Below are 17110 nucleotides of genomic sequence, written 5' to 3' on the forward strand. Positions count from 1 at the left end.
ATTGAAAATAATATTTTTGAAAGAAAATCCAGAAAGTGAACTGTCAATTTAACACCAAGGAACAAGCATCAAAGTCATCAATAAGCCAATTAGAAATGCAAACACCCCCCGTGGTGCACAGCATGTTGAAGGATATCGGACAAGGCCAGTTTTTCTTTAAGGCCTTGTGTGTACACTTTGCATGTCAAAAAAATCAATCTACTTTCACTAAGTGCCCTATTCAGACTCAGAAAAGTTACACACCCACTTAAGCAGTTTTGGCTAAACTGACGTTACGCGTGTTTTCTAAGCAGGTTGCAGACCAACGTTATGCGCATACTTATGTCTGGAGGCACTTCCTTGCACCTGCTGGAAAGTGTAAATTTACTCAGGTTAAACACATGCCCAAGGGTGGACAAAAATATGTTCCTAGTATCTCTGACTCCTATAAAAACAGATGAGATTTTAATTATGGAAAACTCTGAAATTAAATCACTTGTTTAAAGAGATTTCTGTGCATTTGTGATACTCATCACAAAAGAATATTCCATTGATGTAGTCAGTTTCAGCCCATATTTATATTTGACCAATGTGATGAGAATGCATTGTTTTTGGCTCTACCCATAGAAGGTTTGTGTGTTCAAACAAGGAGGAATGGACCATTTTAATAATGAAGCTGCAAACCAAAAGGTGTTTATCTTTAGTAGAGATACTAAACATTCAATGATAGCAGCAATGATTTGCAGTGAATTTTAATCAATCAATGATCCATGGGTTGGGTTACCAAAGAGACCAGGATTATGCCTGTACTCTTCTAAAAGAGTTCAAGAATAGTAACCATTTTACAACAAACTATGGGCATGACATTTTCAGGCTTGTGGTAAGAAATGGAGTGCCACAGAAATGTAAAAATGTAAAATCATACACGATCGTGCACAATATCCAGAAGTCGTTAAAATCTTGATTTGCAATACTGAAAGGTATTTATAAGGGGAATGCTGGCTTTTCTTGATCACGTCACATCAGGAGTGTGTTGGTTGTGTTTTTAACCTAAGTGGAAACTACAGTTTCAAACAGTAGCTCAGTAATTTAGCAAGGATAATTACATGTTCAATAAAGTGTTCCAATCTTCAAAGTGAAAAACAGACCCTGACTCCTCTGCCTGAAGCTTCACCATCACCCTCTTCCCCCTGCAGCAGCACTGAACACAGGGTTGGTGAGCAAAGAACTCTACAATGAACATTATTTGTTTTAGAGGTTTGTCTTTAATGGGGAGAAACTCAAACCAGGCCTTAGTTCCAAGCAAATGTAAGCATCATTTCACCATCAATCATCCCTTGCTTGAGCTTAACAATGACAGAGACGAATTTGTTTAAAAGATCAAACTCAGAAACAGGCCAAGGGGGGTGGGGGTGGGAGTTGCTTTGGAGTTGTTGAGATTGGGGAAAAAAAAAGGATTACCAGCATGCAATGCCATTGTCAGGTCCTCAAGCACCAAAATAAATCACTAAGGGTTCCCTGTCAAACAATACAATCAACAGACAGATTAATGTCTGTCAATATAGAAAGCCTCATTTTAGGGAAAAAATCACATCCACTGGAAAATCTGCACTGAAAATAATTTTTATGTGTTTGCTTTTGCCTTTGAGGAACTGATGTGCTGTGAGATTTTGTATGGGTTGCTAAGAGTGCCACGGTTGAAAAAAGGTTAAAAAGCTGCTGCAGGTTTAGCAAGTTGTCTAAAGTAGTGTCTTTCTAAAATGAGGTCAGGGCAAAACTATGAGCATAACTAACTTTAATATGGTACAATCTCTCCTTACACCAAGGGACACAAATCCCTTGTCATAGACACAAAACCATAATAGCTTCCTAGCTCACCAGCTGGCTCTGATACTGCAACTAAAATAACAGTGGTAGTGGGCATTTTTATGGGACAGATATATGAGCTTGATTTAATATAGAAAAACAATGACTTTCCTTAAAAATAAATATATTTTTTCTATTTATAGTTTACAACAGCATTGGTTAACCCTCTGAGACAGAGCGGGTCATCGGTGGCATGGAAAGTACCGCTCCTAATCAAACGTTAATAAAACAAACATTTATTAATGCATTTTTAAAATGTGGTTGAAAGATAAGATAAAAGTAAAGGCAGGCTAAGGTTATGAGCTAAAAAGTAAGAGGAGGGAAAATCTTCCAAAAAAGGGACCCAAGAACAGGATTTCATTGGTTTCTGAAGGGTTAATTATGTGAAAACAATAATATTTGAATCCAAGCATTTGGCAGTTGATGACAATGGGCACACAAATTCCCTTTGCGTTAGTACAACCAGCTAATACCAGTTCAGGGGTACAAGCAATGGTGAAGATGGTGGAGGCTAAAACACACAAGTCTATTTTTGGATGAATAAAAATGAATACATAAAACTACATAACATTTTACTTTTGACAGTAAATTTGTCCTGAACCCAAATCCTTTGATTAATTCTGTGGTATGAGCTACCATCTAGCAAGTACATATTTCTGCAAACAGCCCTGTCAAAGTCCTTAAACACAGTGTGCCACCCAAACCCCAACCCATGTACAGATAAATCCTACCTGACCACCAGACAGTAGAGATACTTGTTATTAAATCAAGAAAATCAAACTCTTGTGCAACACCAGAGGCTATGGGTGAACATTAGAGAGAGAGAAGGAGAGAGAGAGAGTGAAAGAAATAGAAACTGCCTCCAGCAATATTTCAGCTGCTGGAACACATATATAATGAATATGACTATCCCTTTATTCTTATATTTCACAGAATTGTCCCAAAGCAATAGTGCCACAGACGTGTCTGCACATTAGCAAGACCCAGCGTATATGGTGAGATTCAGCAATGGCGGCTATGAATTCAGATGCAGGTTCCTGCTGCCATCGCTATTGCATATCAAAGGGACCTAAGAGAAGAAAGCTGTTTTTTTTTTCATCCTGCCTTCATAATTATTACAGTGCATACCCTGGTTTCTATTGTCACCTTCCGCTCCCTGTCTGTTCAGGGGCTTTTCACCAGGGACAGATGCATGCATTTCAAATGCTGCTGACTTCTATTAACCCTTAGCTGGAGGGAGAAAGAAAAAAAAATCACAGTGAAAATGTTCAATTGCCACTGTCAATAAGCACCACTATTTACAGTGATTTGTAGTGTTAAGCTACAGCTGAGCCAGAGGAAAAAAATGCACTTGATTTAATTTATTCCTGTCTCAGCAGCATAAATATAATGCCTGCTTTACAGGGGGGCGGGGGCGGGGGGGCAACTCACCTCGAGTGCCGAAATAAAGCCAGCTCCAGGACTGACCTTTCCTCACCATTGATCACTTGTCTGTTTCCTGAGACCTCAGACATCCTGACCAATAGGGATATAGGACCGGTCAATTTTATAATGAGCCAATGATGGTTGTCATTTAACAATAGATTCTGACTCACTTCCTACAAAGGACAACCCCTGTGCGACGATCGGACACGTCCGCTCCCAGGATTTACAGCCTTTTCCGTGTGTGTCATCGACAGATAAGCCTCACGCCCACTCTTACATAACAACACACCTCCACTGCCTCTTACAGAGACGACGCACGCTGAGCTGTAGGTGTCCACGCTGCTCACTGTGTGCACCATAATAAGGGCTGAACTGGAGCTCAGCGGTCGACGATTTTGCAGTCACCCCACTGGGAAGGCGCCATTTTCCCGCCATGCAGCCAGATAGCGGATATTTGGTCTGAGGCGGACTGTTGGACTCAGCATCCGTACTTCTTCTCTGTGTGAAATCTCTCGCCGAGCCGATTTCCTGTGTTAGGTTCACACGGGAGAACAAACCTTCCCAACGCCTTTACAATCAAAATGAATCAAATGAAGGCCCTTCTTATTGGAATACAGAAGATTTTATGTAGGGATTTAAAAATAATATTCAGTGGGTAAAACTACAGTTGGATTATTGGGGAGTAATGTGGCGTCTTCTGTGGTGTTTTACCCCATCCTCATTGGGAGCAACGGGAAGGGGCACAAAGATGTCTCGTGCTGAAAAGTCAGAGAAGATTCTGTTCGACCAGGGTCACATACACCATGGGTTGGAGGGGAGGGGGGCATGGGTCTATGCCGTATGCAGTACACTGAGAAGGGAAGAAGAGCTACTTTCATCCTGCCAATGCCAGTGTTTATTGACTACAGCGAACCAGCAGAGCTGAAAATAGCTTTGTCGAGTACTCAAAGTGCCGGCACAGAAAGCATGAGCTAGCACTCTCCCTGCACGGCAGTGGACCCAACATGTAGTCATTTCAAGCAGTATTAAGCAGGTGCCATATTCTTATAAGACCAGCAGGTACTACAATATGTCCATATGTGCAAGTGTCTCGGGTCAGTCAATCAGCTGCAGTGTTTTTATCTTTAAAATGGTACTGTAACTACACCTGCTGTGTGATTCTTAATAATAACATTGTAGCTACACCTGTTGTTTGATTATTAATAATGATACTGTAACTACACCTGCTGTTTGATTCTTAATAATGGTACTGTAGCTACACCCGTTGATTAACCTTTAATGATGGTACTGTAACTACACCTGTTGATTGATTCTTTATAATGGTATTGTTTCTACACCTGTTGATTGATTCTTAATAATGGTACTATAATTGATTGACTCTTGATAATGGTTCTATACACCTGTAGGGAGGTTTTTCATTGGTTGGCCTATGCCAGGACAATGGGTAAAAGTTGATAATCACGCAACCTTTAATTTAGAAGAGATTAGATGGGCAAAGTAATGATTGCTGCTCAGAATTTATCTTTTGCTGAAGCCAGTAAGTAATAAACCCCTACATTATTATTATTATTATTATTATTATTATTATTATTGTTGTTGTTGTTGTTATTATTATTTACTTCAAAACTCAATTTGCTTCCTTTTTAATTAAGGCAATTCTGATGGAGCATAGAATAATTCATACAGAACAATAATGTATTTTTTCTTTTTCTTTATTTCCCACATATTCTTACATTTCCTGTATGCTGTATTCATCAACATCCAGGCCTTGCGCCATGACCATTCCACTATCCACCTCTGTATCCTCGCTAACTGGAGGAAGTCTTGGATGTGAAATACAGCAGGCAGGTAGACTAACCTGGTTCTGCTCCACAGGCCCAGTAACAGGAATGCGGTCGTGCAGACTTTAACAGAGTGCACCATGGGGACAGTGGAGGAGGGGCGAGTGAGAGATTGCTGTTGAAACCCATGGATCTGGGAGGAAATGATACAAAGTAGAAATTGCTATCCCCAGATGGCTGCAAAAGCCTTTATACTGTATATTTCCATTTCAATCTGGATTGTCAAACTAAAGAGAAATACCTTTAAAAAACTGCCTTTTTTGGGTGCCAGGATTTTATTAAAGATGAGAGAGCAAGAGATTACGGGACGGTGAAAAGTAGAAAAGCGGGACTGTCCAGAGAGGTTGAAAAAGTGAGAGGGAGAGGAAGAGTGGGTAAGTGAGTGATGAATGAATGGATTTTATTTTTAAGACCAAGGGTAATGCTAATGGGGAGGAGTATGGAAGATCAGATTAGTATCAGCCCTTTATGAATGGCCTGTTTGCATCGCTTAAACAAGTCCCAATCAGCAGGAAAGGCAGGGTGGTTCCTATCACTGCCATTATGGATTTGCAGCTGTACATTAGCACAGCACACATAGCTGGCCCCACCTATGCCAGCAGCAGTACATCGAAACTGAATCGCACACAAATATATTATTGATAGCTTTGCGTTTCATCTGTCTGAACCGGGTCTAATTGCCGAATATCTGCACTATTCATCTTTTGGTTTTACTTACGAGGTTGCATTAGAGCTAGGCGACTCCGGAAGAATGAAATTCATTTCGGGCAGGAGCCAAGGTCTAAACAGTCGCTGTGGCAGGATCTGGAGCTTTCCTCCGTTCCGGAGACTGACAGTTTTGTGATGAAGCATAGAAATAGAGTTTGATACCTTCACTATCCCTTTGATTTCCTTAACCTTTTAAGAGTCTTCGTATTTTTTTCTTTTTTTTCCGCCTGCCTCAGCACAATGTCTCTTTTTCGCAAGCACTTCCCCAAGTCCTGCTGCTAATGACTATGAAATGAGTTCGCGGCGGAATAATGGTCAAACCGAGGTGGTCACCTGACTGCCTTGATCCCCGTCTGCTGTCGAGAAAAGGACCCCGTCTCTCAGATCTCCTCCACAAAGCCCCTGATGGAGAGAGCGCCCATCGCTGAGGTGAAATAATGAAGGCTCAAGAAAGCTATGGGAGGAACAGCCGGAAAACGCACCACATGTGGCACGATACCGCCATGACACATACGCCGACGCGGCTACCCGGACCTTTCCCGCGTCTAACGAGTCTGTGAAAAGCCAAACTCATTATACCTTTTAGCCGCGTCTCTCACTGTGAGTAATTGGAGATGTCGCTAACACGTAAGCAATTATAGCATGAGCTCGCGTTGGGAAAGTAGACATCTTTTTTTTGCCAGAGAAGCCTGAGGATTCTTTTTTTTTTTCTTTTCTTTTTCGAGCCTTTCCCCAAACCTAGAGCCGGATTACATGCAAACGGGGGAGTGATGAGTCATTTCAGAGACGCGGGAAAAGGCATTTGGGTCACAGCGACACTCGGGTCAACGCCAGCGGCTGGGATGTGACGAGCCGCCAGGCGAGGCCAGAGCGATGGGCTGAGCAGCATCTGCACATTTTGATTATCATCTCTCACACCTGTGGGAGCAGTGACAGGTGATATATTCGCGCTGACCGGTACGGTCCACAGCCGGGTGGCAGAGAGGGAAGAAAAAACATGAGCTTCTTACGGTAATTGGGTAGCACTGCAGGCATCAAAGCGGGCTAGGAACCACATGGTCATATGTTCAGATCCAAGGTTGTCGATGCTCAGACTGATTACTTTTGTGAAATATCCTACAGTAATTCTACTTGAAATGGCTTCGGCTAAGCTAACAAGTAAGTGTCATTTGTGACCACCGAGGCAAACAGTGCTGCTAGAGGTGATGCTAAATAGAAGTCCAGGCAGGCACAGAAGCATAACTATAGTCCCCTGAGAGGCCATGTGCAGGGCCCTCTCTCTGTCCTTAACTGATGAGCATGGCAGCTGCTGAATGGTATCTTCAGGCTCATGGTCTCACATTTACAGGTAGCATTGTGCTAGTGATCACAGAAACATACCTATTGGGCCCAGATCACAAAGATGCCCAATTTCTCAGACACTACCAATGACAGATGCAGGCCTAACAAGGCTCCTTGTAATGGAACAGAAAGGAGAAGAAAAATCTGTAGAAAAAATGTCTTCATAAAAAAAATACTTCAAAAAAATAACTTTCTGACAGACAGCTAATGGTATCAGCACACCTCTGTATGGTTTTCAAAAAAAACATTTTCGTGAAAAAATGGGTAAAATAACACAATTAAGGTAGCACCTATATTAAGGCCCCTATATTCAAGATTGAGTAATGCCTGGTGTGAGAGGATGATGGTCAATCCCATGTGAAATGACTCAGACTCAGAGCCTTGATATTTCTGTAGCTTGAAACAGGAAATGGTGATTTCTCAGACCGTCCCCCACAGCAGATACAGACTGCTCCTGCAGCTTGTTCTCCCTCTGTCTGACAGAAGTGTGATATTGAACAGGAAGCTCCGGCTTTTCCCCCTTCTTCCTTTTGCCTCTTTTACATCTTCAGAAGAAGAGGGGGAAAGGTTGTGGGACCCGAGTTCAGGGGCCTCCAAGCCCTAGAGGTCAATGAAGCAACGGAACTGCCGGCTGATGCTTGTAACATTTCACAATTTAACCTCCTCGAACGATGGTTCAAGGTGGATTATGGCACATTATTATTAGGAAGACGCTGATTTTCAATTTAAATGTAAATCAGTCTTTTTTTTTTCAATTATTATAATGTTGCAGCAAAGCAAAGAAAAATATATTAGGCCACAAAATTTGAGAGATTCCTTCAGAAATTAAGAAGACCCTGCAAGCCCCGCTACTCTGGAGAAAGACAGATTAACCCCTTTGAAGCCACAGCGATAAGAATGTGGCGGCAGGAGGAAGATCAGGATCGATAAGGCGCTTTGCCGCCATTATTTGCTACGCACGGTGTTGGGCCAGTTTGCTGTAGCACTTCAGCTACTCTGGAAAACTTATGAGGAGGCATCTCAGACTCACTGCAGCCTGCGACCATACCGGCCTCACCCTATAATTCTTAAATCATGGAGCAGACCAAACCACAGCGCTGTGTGAGTCACCTCCGATTGCCCATTCAAATATATGCACCTCCGATGATTGCATCGACGGAATTGCTTGCAGACACATTGGCCAGCGTTGGGTAGAGGAAGGAGAAATGACAGACAGAATGTTTTCCCTTATTCCCTCTCTTCACTGCTGTGTATTTGGAATTAAGTTTACAATTTAGCCAACATGGGGCTGGGGAGGACACGAGCAGGGAGGGAGCGAGGTGAGCCTGCTTCACCCCATCAATCACACATCTCCGGAAAAATAAATACAATTTCCTTCAGCGGCACCGAAAGACCCAGAGAGTTCCTTGGCCCGGCAAAAACCGAGACTAATATACCAGAGACGGGTTGGGGGGAGGGTGGGAGTTCTCGGGTGAAATATGCGTGGGGTCAAAGTAATCTAAGCTGCGTCGCCCAGGTGACATGGCCAAATTTATGAGGACTTTGCCGCGGTTGTTATGGCATGGACCGAGAGGAAATGGAAACCCCTGTTATGGAATTGACATATTTCGCTGATTAACACGGGGACGATCGCGTGAGCAAAGATGTCAGTGCAGTTTTGTTTGGGAGCACGGTGGCCTGTGAGGACAGACAAGGAGCTTACGTCGAAACGGAATAAAAATAGTGCTGCCTTCTACAAGTCAAACCAGTCCAATGTTCACCTGCAGACACAGTTATCAGGAGCTCTACAACACTGCCACGGTAAATGGATGGTAAATGGATCGCATTTATATAGCGCTTTTATCCAAAGCACTTTACAATTGATGCCTCTCATTCACCTATTCACACACACACACACTCACACACCAATGGTGAAAGGCTGCCATGCAAGGTACCAATCAGCTCGTTGGGAGCAATTAGGGGTTAGGTGTCTTGATCAGGGATACTTCGACACTCCCAGGGCGGGGGATCGAACCAGCAACCCTCCGACTGCCTGACAACCACTCTTCAATCTCCTGAGCTATGTCGCCCCGATGATACAGGTGAGAAAAAATAACAACACAGCTTGATGGGCAAAGCCAGCTGAATCTCACCTCACCTCCATGCCGGTTTGGAACGGAGGACTGTTAGGCTACCGCGAAACACACGCGACGTTTAGAAGAACGGCTTCTTCCAACGCGTCACCGCGAAAGTGAGCAGGGTGCAGGTGGAGGGTGGAGGGTACGATGTGGACAGTCAAGGGCGGCGGGGGCGGGGGGGGGGGAGGGGGGGCTTACGACGCCAGAGCGAGGACTCGCAGACCAAGGTCGTAATGGAGAGGGCAGGAGGGGTTCTGCTCTGTGCTGAGTCCCTTTTCTTCAGCAATTACACCGAGATTGCTTTTATTTTTAAGGGTGCTCCAAGTTTGCCTGGGCTGTCCGTCAGCACGCGGATCCTAAATCCCCAGGCCTACAGTAAATCTTGTCGCTTTTCGGAGCCATTTTAATGACTCGCCTTGTCCCCGCATCACTTGCAATCTGATTATTAGCGGCGGGCAGAAGACGGGGGGCTAATTGAAATGTCACTCAGTGCAGAACTGAGCTCCTTCTCCCTATACAGCGGAGAGAAAGGGAAAAAAGTGCCAGAGAAAAAAAATCATCTGTTTGAATAAGGAGTTGTGCAGAGACTCTTACCACTGCAGTCGCCAAGATGGTCACTGATTACGCGTGGTCGTTGCTCAATTATGAAAATGAAAAGAACATAATAGGATTTTTTTTCTGATAAGGATGAGAGCGTGAGAGGTTTTCACATGTGGAAAGAAATAAAACCGGCAGCGAAGGCCTGGCGCTTTATGCAAAACTTACAGAAATAAAAGCCCACGGCAACACACGTCTCTGAAGACAGGTTAAAAGTTTGCATCGCGCAATCTATGATTGCTCTAGCCTTTTTTCCGCAAAGGAAATGAAGGGGGGAAAAAAACGGGAAAGGAAAGCCGTTTTCTCTGAAACCAAGTCCCGTTATTATTATCAAAGCCATTAGGCCTGTTTATGTTGTGGATGTTCCATTGACTATATTGCTGTCTCTCATATTATAGGTGAGAAACAGGGGAGACACAGTGATTAAAGAGTAATTCAAGAGAGCCTGGCCTATTTTGTGGAATCATGTTCACTTTATTACACGCTGATGTATTTGCACAGTCTTTCCTCTGAGCCAGTTGAGATTATGAAAATGTATCAGTAATGCCGCATGTTTGAAATGCATTTTAGAACTCGTTGCCTTGCCAACTATTAAATCAGATTTCAGGAGGGTGTTTGCAGACTTTTTTTGTCTCCTGAATCAACGACAAATAGGGACGATAACGAAGCTTACGTGAGATTAGAGTGATGTTGTTCTGCTGTCTTTCATTTTTAGCTGCGACCGCAGCTCTATAGCTCTGTCTGTCGGTCGGTCGTCCACAGTTTTCAGGCAGCCACAGTTTTCGTCCCAGGAGGCTGAAATTTCGCATGGAGGTTGGTCATGACCGAAGGTAACTTTCAGGCCGATTGACCAAGAGGGGGCGTGGCCTATCACAAAAAGGCGCATAGCTCCCGAATGGATTCACAGATTTGCACAAGATTTTGTGGAAAGGTTGGTCACGAGCCAAAGAAGAGGTCACGTGTTTGTGTGAGGGTGTGTGCGTGGATGCATGCGCACATGGATGCATGCGTGTGTGCGGTCGCAGCTATTGCGGATTCGCGCTTGTTATGTTTTAAAGCATTTTATTATGGAATTCTCTCTGAATATCATGTATTACAGCTTGTTTCCCTAGTAGTATGAAACTCCACCATGGGACCACGCTCTTAAGGGCTGCTTGCAGGAGAGACAGTTGGTTGAAGCAAAATCCCTGCTTTCAAACGCAGAGAGGAAATAAACTTTACATAGTTACCTGAAAAAAGAACATTGTAAAATGCTCAATATATTATTGCGCATTTTACAAAATATATGATTAACTGAAATGTATTGAAAATATGAGTGATACAATTTATTCATACAGCTCCATAGAAACTGGTAAAAATCAACACATCATGTAATATTTGAATATAAATTATGTTTAAACTACCCATATCTACCCTCTTCCCCTGTAGCAGACTCTATTACTATTTAAAATAGATAAGCAGTATGCCCTCTGTGGGTATTTTATGCAAGACAGAACTGTCATCACATTCTTTCTTCTTTAGGCCATAAGGCAAGCACCCCCCCCCCCCCTTCCACACACATACACACACACACTATGCAGACCACTTTCTCTCTCTCTTATTGACATACACGCACACACACACACTCACATGCACACAAACACATGCGCACACACACCATAGGTCCGCTCTGTCCTCTATGAGAGTAGATAGGCCCAGGCTATTACCCTGCATGCGTTTCAGACATGCACCTCAGCACAGGGTGGCCCTGCCTGCTGCAGCTGCACCAGCTGACCCATAAAGCTCCCACTCAACCAGCGAGTCCCGTAATCCCTGGGGATTAGTGCCGGCTAAAAGTAACCGATATATTTGCAAACAAAAGCTGCTTACATTCAGAGCCATATTCAAAAGATGGGAGATGGATATGCCCAGACATGCTTTCTGTGCTGCACTGCCCCTCGGCCCCGGGCTGGGTGCACTGCTGGTCCGGGGGTCATCCTGGGGACAGGTTGTTGTGGGAATGCTGTTGTTTTTTTAAGCATCGAGTGGCTAGTTGTGATTAGATTAGCTTCTTGTTTGTACATTTACTCATTTTTAAAAGGGCATCTTGATTCTGATTGGTCATACCAATCCTCTCTACAAGAGAAGGTGTTTGTGGGTAGGACATTTCATACAAGTAGGTGTCCTGACAATACAGAGAGAGAGAGAGAGAGCCCTCCCCATCAGTTTATTTGTTCATTACTGGAAGAGAAAGACACATAAAGTGGCCTCTCATCTTGGTTAGCTGGGTGATATTTTCATACACAAAAAAATTAAAAAGATTGCTCCCAGGATTGACCATTACACATGTAGCTAGGTGAATCATTCGGCTGTGTCAGTAGTCTAATCATTCAGCTGTCACTAGTCTCTAAAGCACTGATATATAGTTGTACTAGAGTTGACGCTGCAGTAATCAATTTGACAAAAAAAGGGACATTTTGTGCACCTACAACTGTCACAATAGATATTCTCAATGTTCAACTGGGCAATAACTTTAAATTAAGGTAGCCAGACTCAAAACATCCTCCATTCTACATACAATTGCAAACTAGCAATAATATGTCTGTGTCCCTCCTTTAGAATGCACTAGATCAATATTAAAAAGACATTGATTTAATATAATCATTTCCTGGTGATGTTTCTCCTGCCAGGGAAGGATATTAACAATGCTGTTTTTGGAGACGCTCCGTTATTGAAATTCGGCAGTAAAAGTTAAGGTTGAAGATGCACACAGTCCCTAATGGGATTTTTCACACCTGCTCCTTCAACAGCCATCGTCCTTCAAACAAGAAAAGCGGGGCTCGTTCTTTGAAAATGTGATTAATGCTGGGAGTAAAACAACGGCGAAAACAACAAAGAATGATTTCAGACAATAAGGGCGGGCGAGTTGGAGGGCGCAGAATATAATTTTACCTCCGAGCGACGGAGCCGCATTTCTGCAGTAAACAACCCAAGAAACCAAAGGCCTTGCATTCCCGCAAAACCGCGTTCCTTTTTAAATTCCCTTAAAAAATGATTGTTTATCGTTTATTGCCTTGTATGTGAGCTTCTTTAGCACAACAGACCAAGGTGATTTAGGTGCCTTGGCAAGCCTAAATCCCTCAGTTTAACGACGATGCAGCGTTCAAGGTTACGTGTGGATCTGTGTGGTGTTTTTTGCAATGCGTACGGTAAAGGCACATTCTACCTATTAGGGAAATTGAGAGGGAGGCGGGTTAATCCCTCTAACAGCCCTTGGCCGCGTACGGCCTCGATGGCGGGAGCCGCAGACGCGGGTTCCGCACTCCTCTCCCTCCGCGTCCCGCAAATCCTCTCGAATTTGATCAAATGGGGACCGGATGTTTCTGCCGTAACCCAAACAAGCAAATAAGATCTGCCGCCTCGCAGAGACAATGAATCAAGGTCACCGTCCGTGTCCCTGCTGCCGGCAAGGCACACTGCAGCTGTGGCTCAGCGACGCGCACAGAAACTTTGCAGTGACAGAATTATTGTGGTCATTTTTTTGTGGCATACCATTCCAGACTTACGGTTTGTGTCGTCAGTTTAAATGATTGTCTGTAATCATCAGTAATCCCCTTCAAATATATCTGTTGCAGTGCAATGCAACTGGGTGTTTCCAGCTAGCCGGTGAAACAATGTCCCTTTTGTACATCTGAGCCTATTATTCTGATTGCAATATAATTTAATTGTCATTTAATGTTGAGCCTTTGGTTGGCTCGACATTAAATGACAAATATTCTTAAATATTGGTGGCCAACATCTGGCTGACCATGTCCAATTCCCACCCTAATTTGGAATGTCCAATTATCTGTTTGTGACCGCGGCCATGTTCACACGCAATCCCTCACTACAGATTCGGGGAAGTTTAGACTGCGATTCATGCACCAGAACGAGTACAGTCATGGTGGGCTCTTGTGTCATTTTTATGAGGTGCGCTATGTCACTAATGGGTGATTGTTTTACTGAAGTCTTGCTCAAAAGAGTTCAGAAGTCAATAATGGCATAATGACATAAAAGACTGTTTTTTTCTTTTACCTCTTATACACACAGGTATAGGCAGACACAAACACAAACACACCTGATGCGTGACGAGTCTGTTTGTGTGCATGTGTCTTTGTCGGTGTACATCTGTCACAGACAGGTCTTGACAGTTGAGAGATTAGCTGCATTAAAGCACGGTTTTCACAAGGGGAATTTATTTTCTGTCTTCATCTTTACTGTAGAAAAGGATCGGTGGTGAACTGTGCTCTGTTCAAGACAACGTACTGTAAGGCACTGAAGATCTGTGGGCTGGAGTTCACTTAATGAAGCAATAATGTAAACAAACAACTACTAGCAATTTAGTTTACAGCAGAATCTGGCTGCACGCTTGAATGGGTCGTTTGAATGTCCAAAGTGGAAATGCAAATACACTATGTTAATACCCCCTCAGCCTTGCACAACATGCTTTTCAAATGGCTGCTTTGTTGCTTTTTAAGAAACACAGCCAATTAAAACAGTGCCAGAATGATATGTTAAGGCATAGTTATGATGGAACACATCCTCTTAAGGTACGCCATTTGTACTAAGCAAAATGTGGTTCCCATAAGTCAAGTACTTCTCAACCTAATCAAATAATTATGTGTATAACCCTAAGCTCTGCTATATTTCCTGCAAACAATGAAAATGTGCACGTCTTGCCTCAACAATTGATTTAAGTGAATAAATAACTGATTAATATCTCTTGATTATTTGATTAGGTTGAGGGGTATTTTACTCATTGGAATCATACTTTGCTTAGAACAAATGCAGTTCCATAAAAGGCTGTGTTCTATCATAGCCATACCTAAACATATCGTGACACCTAATCACTGACCATGTGACACATCTGAAATATTGCCTGGGAATCAATCAACGCATGTCCTTAATTTTGACATACATTTTTTCAATGCAAATGCAATTCTGTTCATGAATTTTAGTGCTCACTGAACTTTCCAAAGTAGGTCTATGAAGAACAGAAATAGAAATAGCAAAAATATTCTTTATTAAATTATTAGAATAAAACTGATTAGAGTCACAGTTAAGGACTGGCCTGACTGATTTTGGTTATCATCATCAGTAATCAGCAGTTTCATACATGCCACTGACTGTGCTGCTTGAACAATCAACTGGATTTAAAGCAATAAAAACAGACCTTGGAATAAATGTTCTTAACTGGAGGAGTATCCCAGAATCCCCAGAACCAGACGCATGTGGTCACATCATTACGTCCTTTAAGAACATGCAGATATGGTTTTATGCTTCTGTTCTGGGAGTAATGCATACAGCAAGACCTAAATGCATTTATTGCTCTAACTCATTGCGTTCCCCATAAATTTAACCGCATTTCAGCAGCATTTACAGGGACAACTCTTCAGCCATTGCACTTAACATAATGCTTAACATACTGTGTGTAGATTAAGCACGTATTGCATACATTAACACGGCGCAACGTAAAATAGCACAACACAACATAATGTTTCTGCTCTTTTAGTCTATCTATTTTAACATGGAAATCATATGCAAGCATATGCAAATTGACGTGTTAATTAGAATAAATTGATGTGCAAGCAAAGAAATTACTAATGACTGCCTTTTCAGAAAACCGGTCTGCCATTCAATGGCTTAACGCGATTTCATTTAAGAAAGAAAAATTGTTGCACTAAATTAAAAAAGAAAAAAAAAGATTGGGGAAAGGATTAGATAATATTTGAATCCGTATCTAAACATGAATACCAATTATACGTATTCAATCAATGTCATCAAGTCATGCAAAGGAAGGTTCTTTTCAATCAGAAAAGGAGATTCAGATTAATCTGCCTGGCGTATTATACTAACCCCCAAATTCAATCAAACCTGCCAACTTCTCCATCCATAAAGGAAATGGTGCCCGATTAATGTGGAAGGTTGTTTTTCTTGAACATCCCTTTGAGGGAGCATAACATGGCTGTTTGTTCAGAATCAAGGGCTGGGTAATTCACAGTAATATTACCTGCAGGCAATCTAGTGGATCATTGTGAGTATAAAAATGTTTATTCCATGTCTTAGAAGAAAGAGATTTCCATTTTACACAGCTATTAAATGCCGCAGAAAGAATTATAACAGACATGGGTTTCAGAGGAACAAAAATGTATTGATTTTATAAGTTTATTGGGAATGTGCAACACCTTCCTGGGTGTGATTTGTCTTGTTTTGAATTGAGCTAAACTGAAACATGTACTTACTATTTCCCCTATTACAGAATAGAGAATAGAGAATGGAAATGATTCCTGTACATAAGATAAGCACATACGATAACATATAATGTTACAATTTTCCTTTGAAAAAACGATACACATGATTTTATCTAAATTGTTTTATATTCATTTTTGTCACACAATGCAGCGCATTAACAAGAATAACTCCCCCAAACATCACACAAACAACAGCCTCCCAGCATCCATCCAATCCACACCCCACAGCACGCCCCCGAACACAAATCACACTTTTTCCTCCCTCTTCATATATCCTTTGATATTTGGCACAAAAAAGGCTTGAAATGTTTTCAATTTTTGTTTATTGACAACTGCTTTTGCTCTTTTGCTCCAACTATCCCGTAAGCACTTCAAACACCCACTTTTTAAGGTTTATACTACAGTTTTTTTTTTTTTAAATGTTGGAAATTCCAGTATATGGTTATGAATAAAATATTACCATGCCATGTGTATACTCTTGTGTGTTACAGAATTATTTACCATATGATTATCAGTAAGACTTGAAACATCATGCGGAGTTTCTGAGGTCTATTTGTGAAAAAAAGCAACCAAATGTCTCATGAGATATGATGGTAAGACAGAAGCCAGGGGGTGGTGGTATATAAGGGGGGGGGGGGGGGGGGCGGCTGTTGGGGGGGGGGGGGGGGGGGGGGGGTTTGGGATGGGGCAGTGGGTTAGCAACTTGTGAGAACATGAGCAGAGTTGAGCTGCAGCATGTTGGCTGCTTTGCTTTGCATTTTCAATTGGGGCCAGTGGCAAAACAGCTTTGAATATTAATGTATGCTAATGGTGGTCTGATTCAGCATATTTTTCAGTATTTTGCTTTGATGCTAAATGCCACAAACATCAGCATTTTCTCTTATTTCTTATGGTCATGCCGTGTGTGTGGGAGGGTGTAATAGTAGTAGTAGTAGTAGTAGTAGTAGTAGTAGTAGTAGTAGTAGTA

This window comes from Anguilla anguilla, chromosome 12, assembly GCF_013347855.1.
Source record: "Anguilla anguilla isolate fAngAng1 chromosome 12, fAngAng1.pri, whole genome shotgun sequence".
Taxonomy (NCBI): Eukaryota; Metazoa; Chordata; class Actinopteri; order Anguilliformes; family Anguillidae; genus Anguilla; species Anguilla anguilla.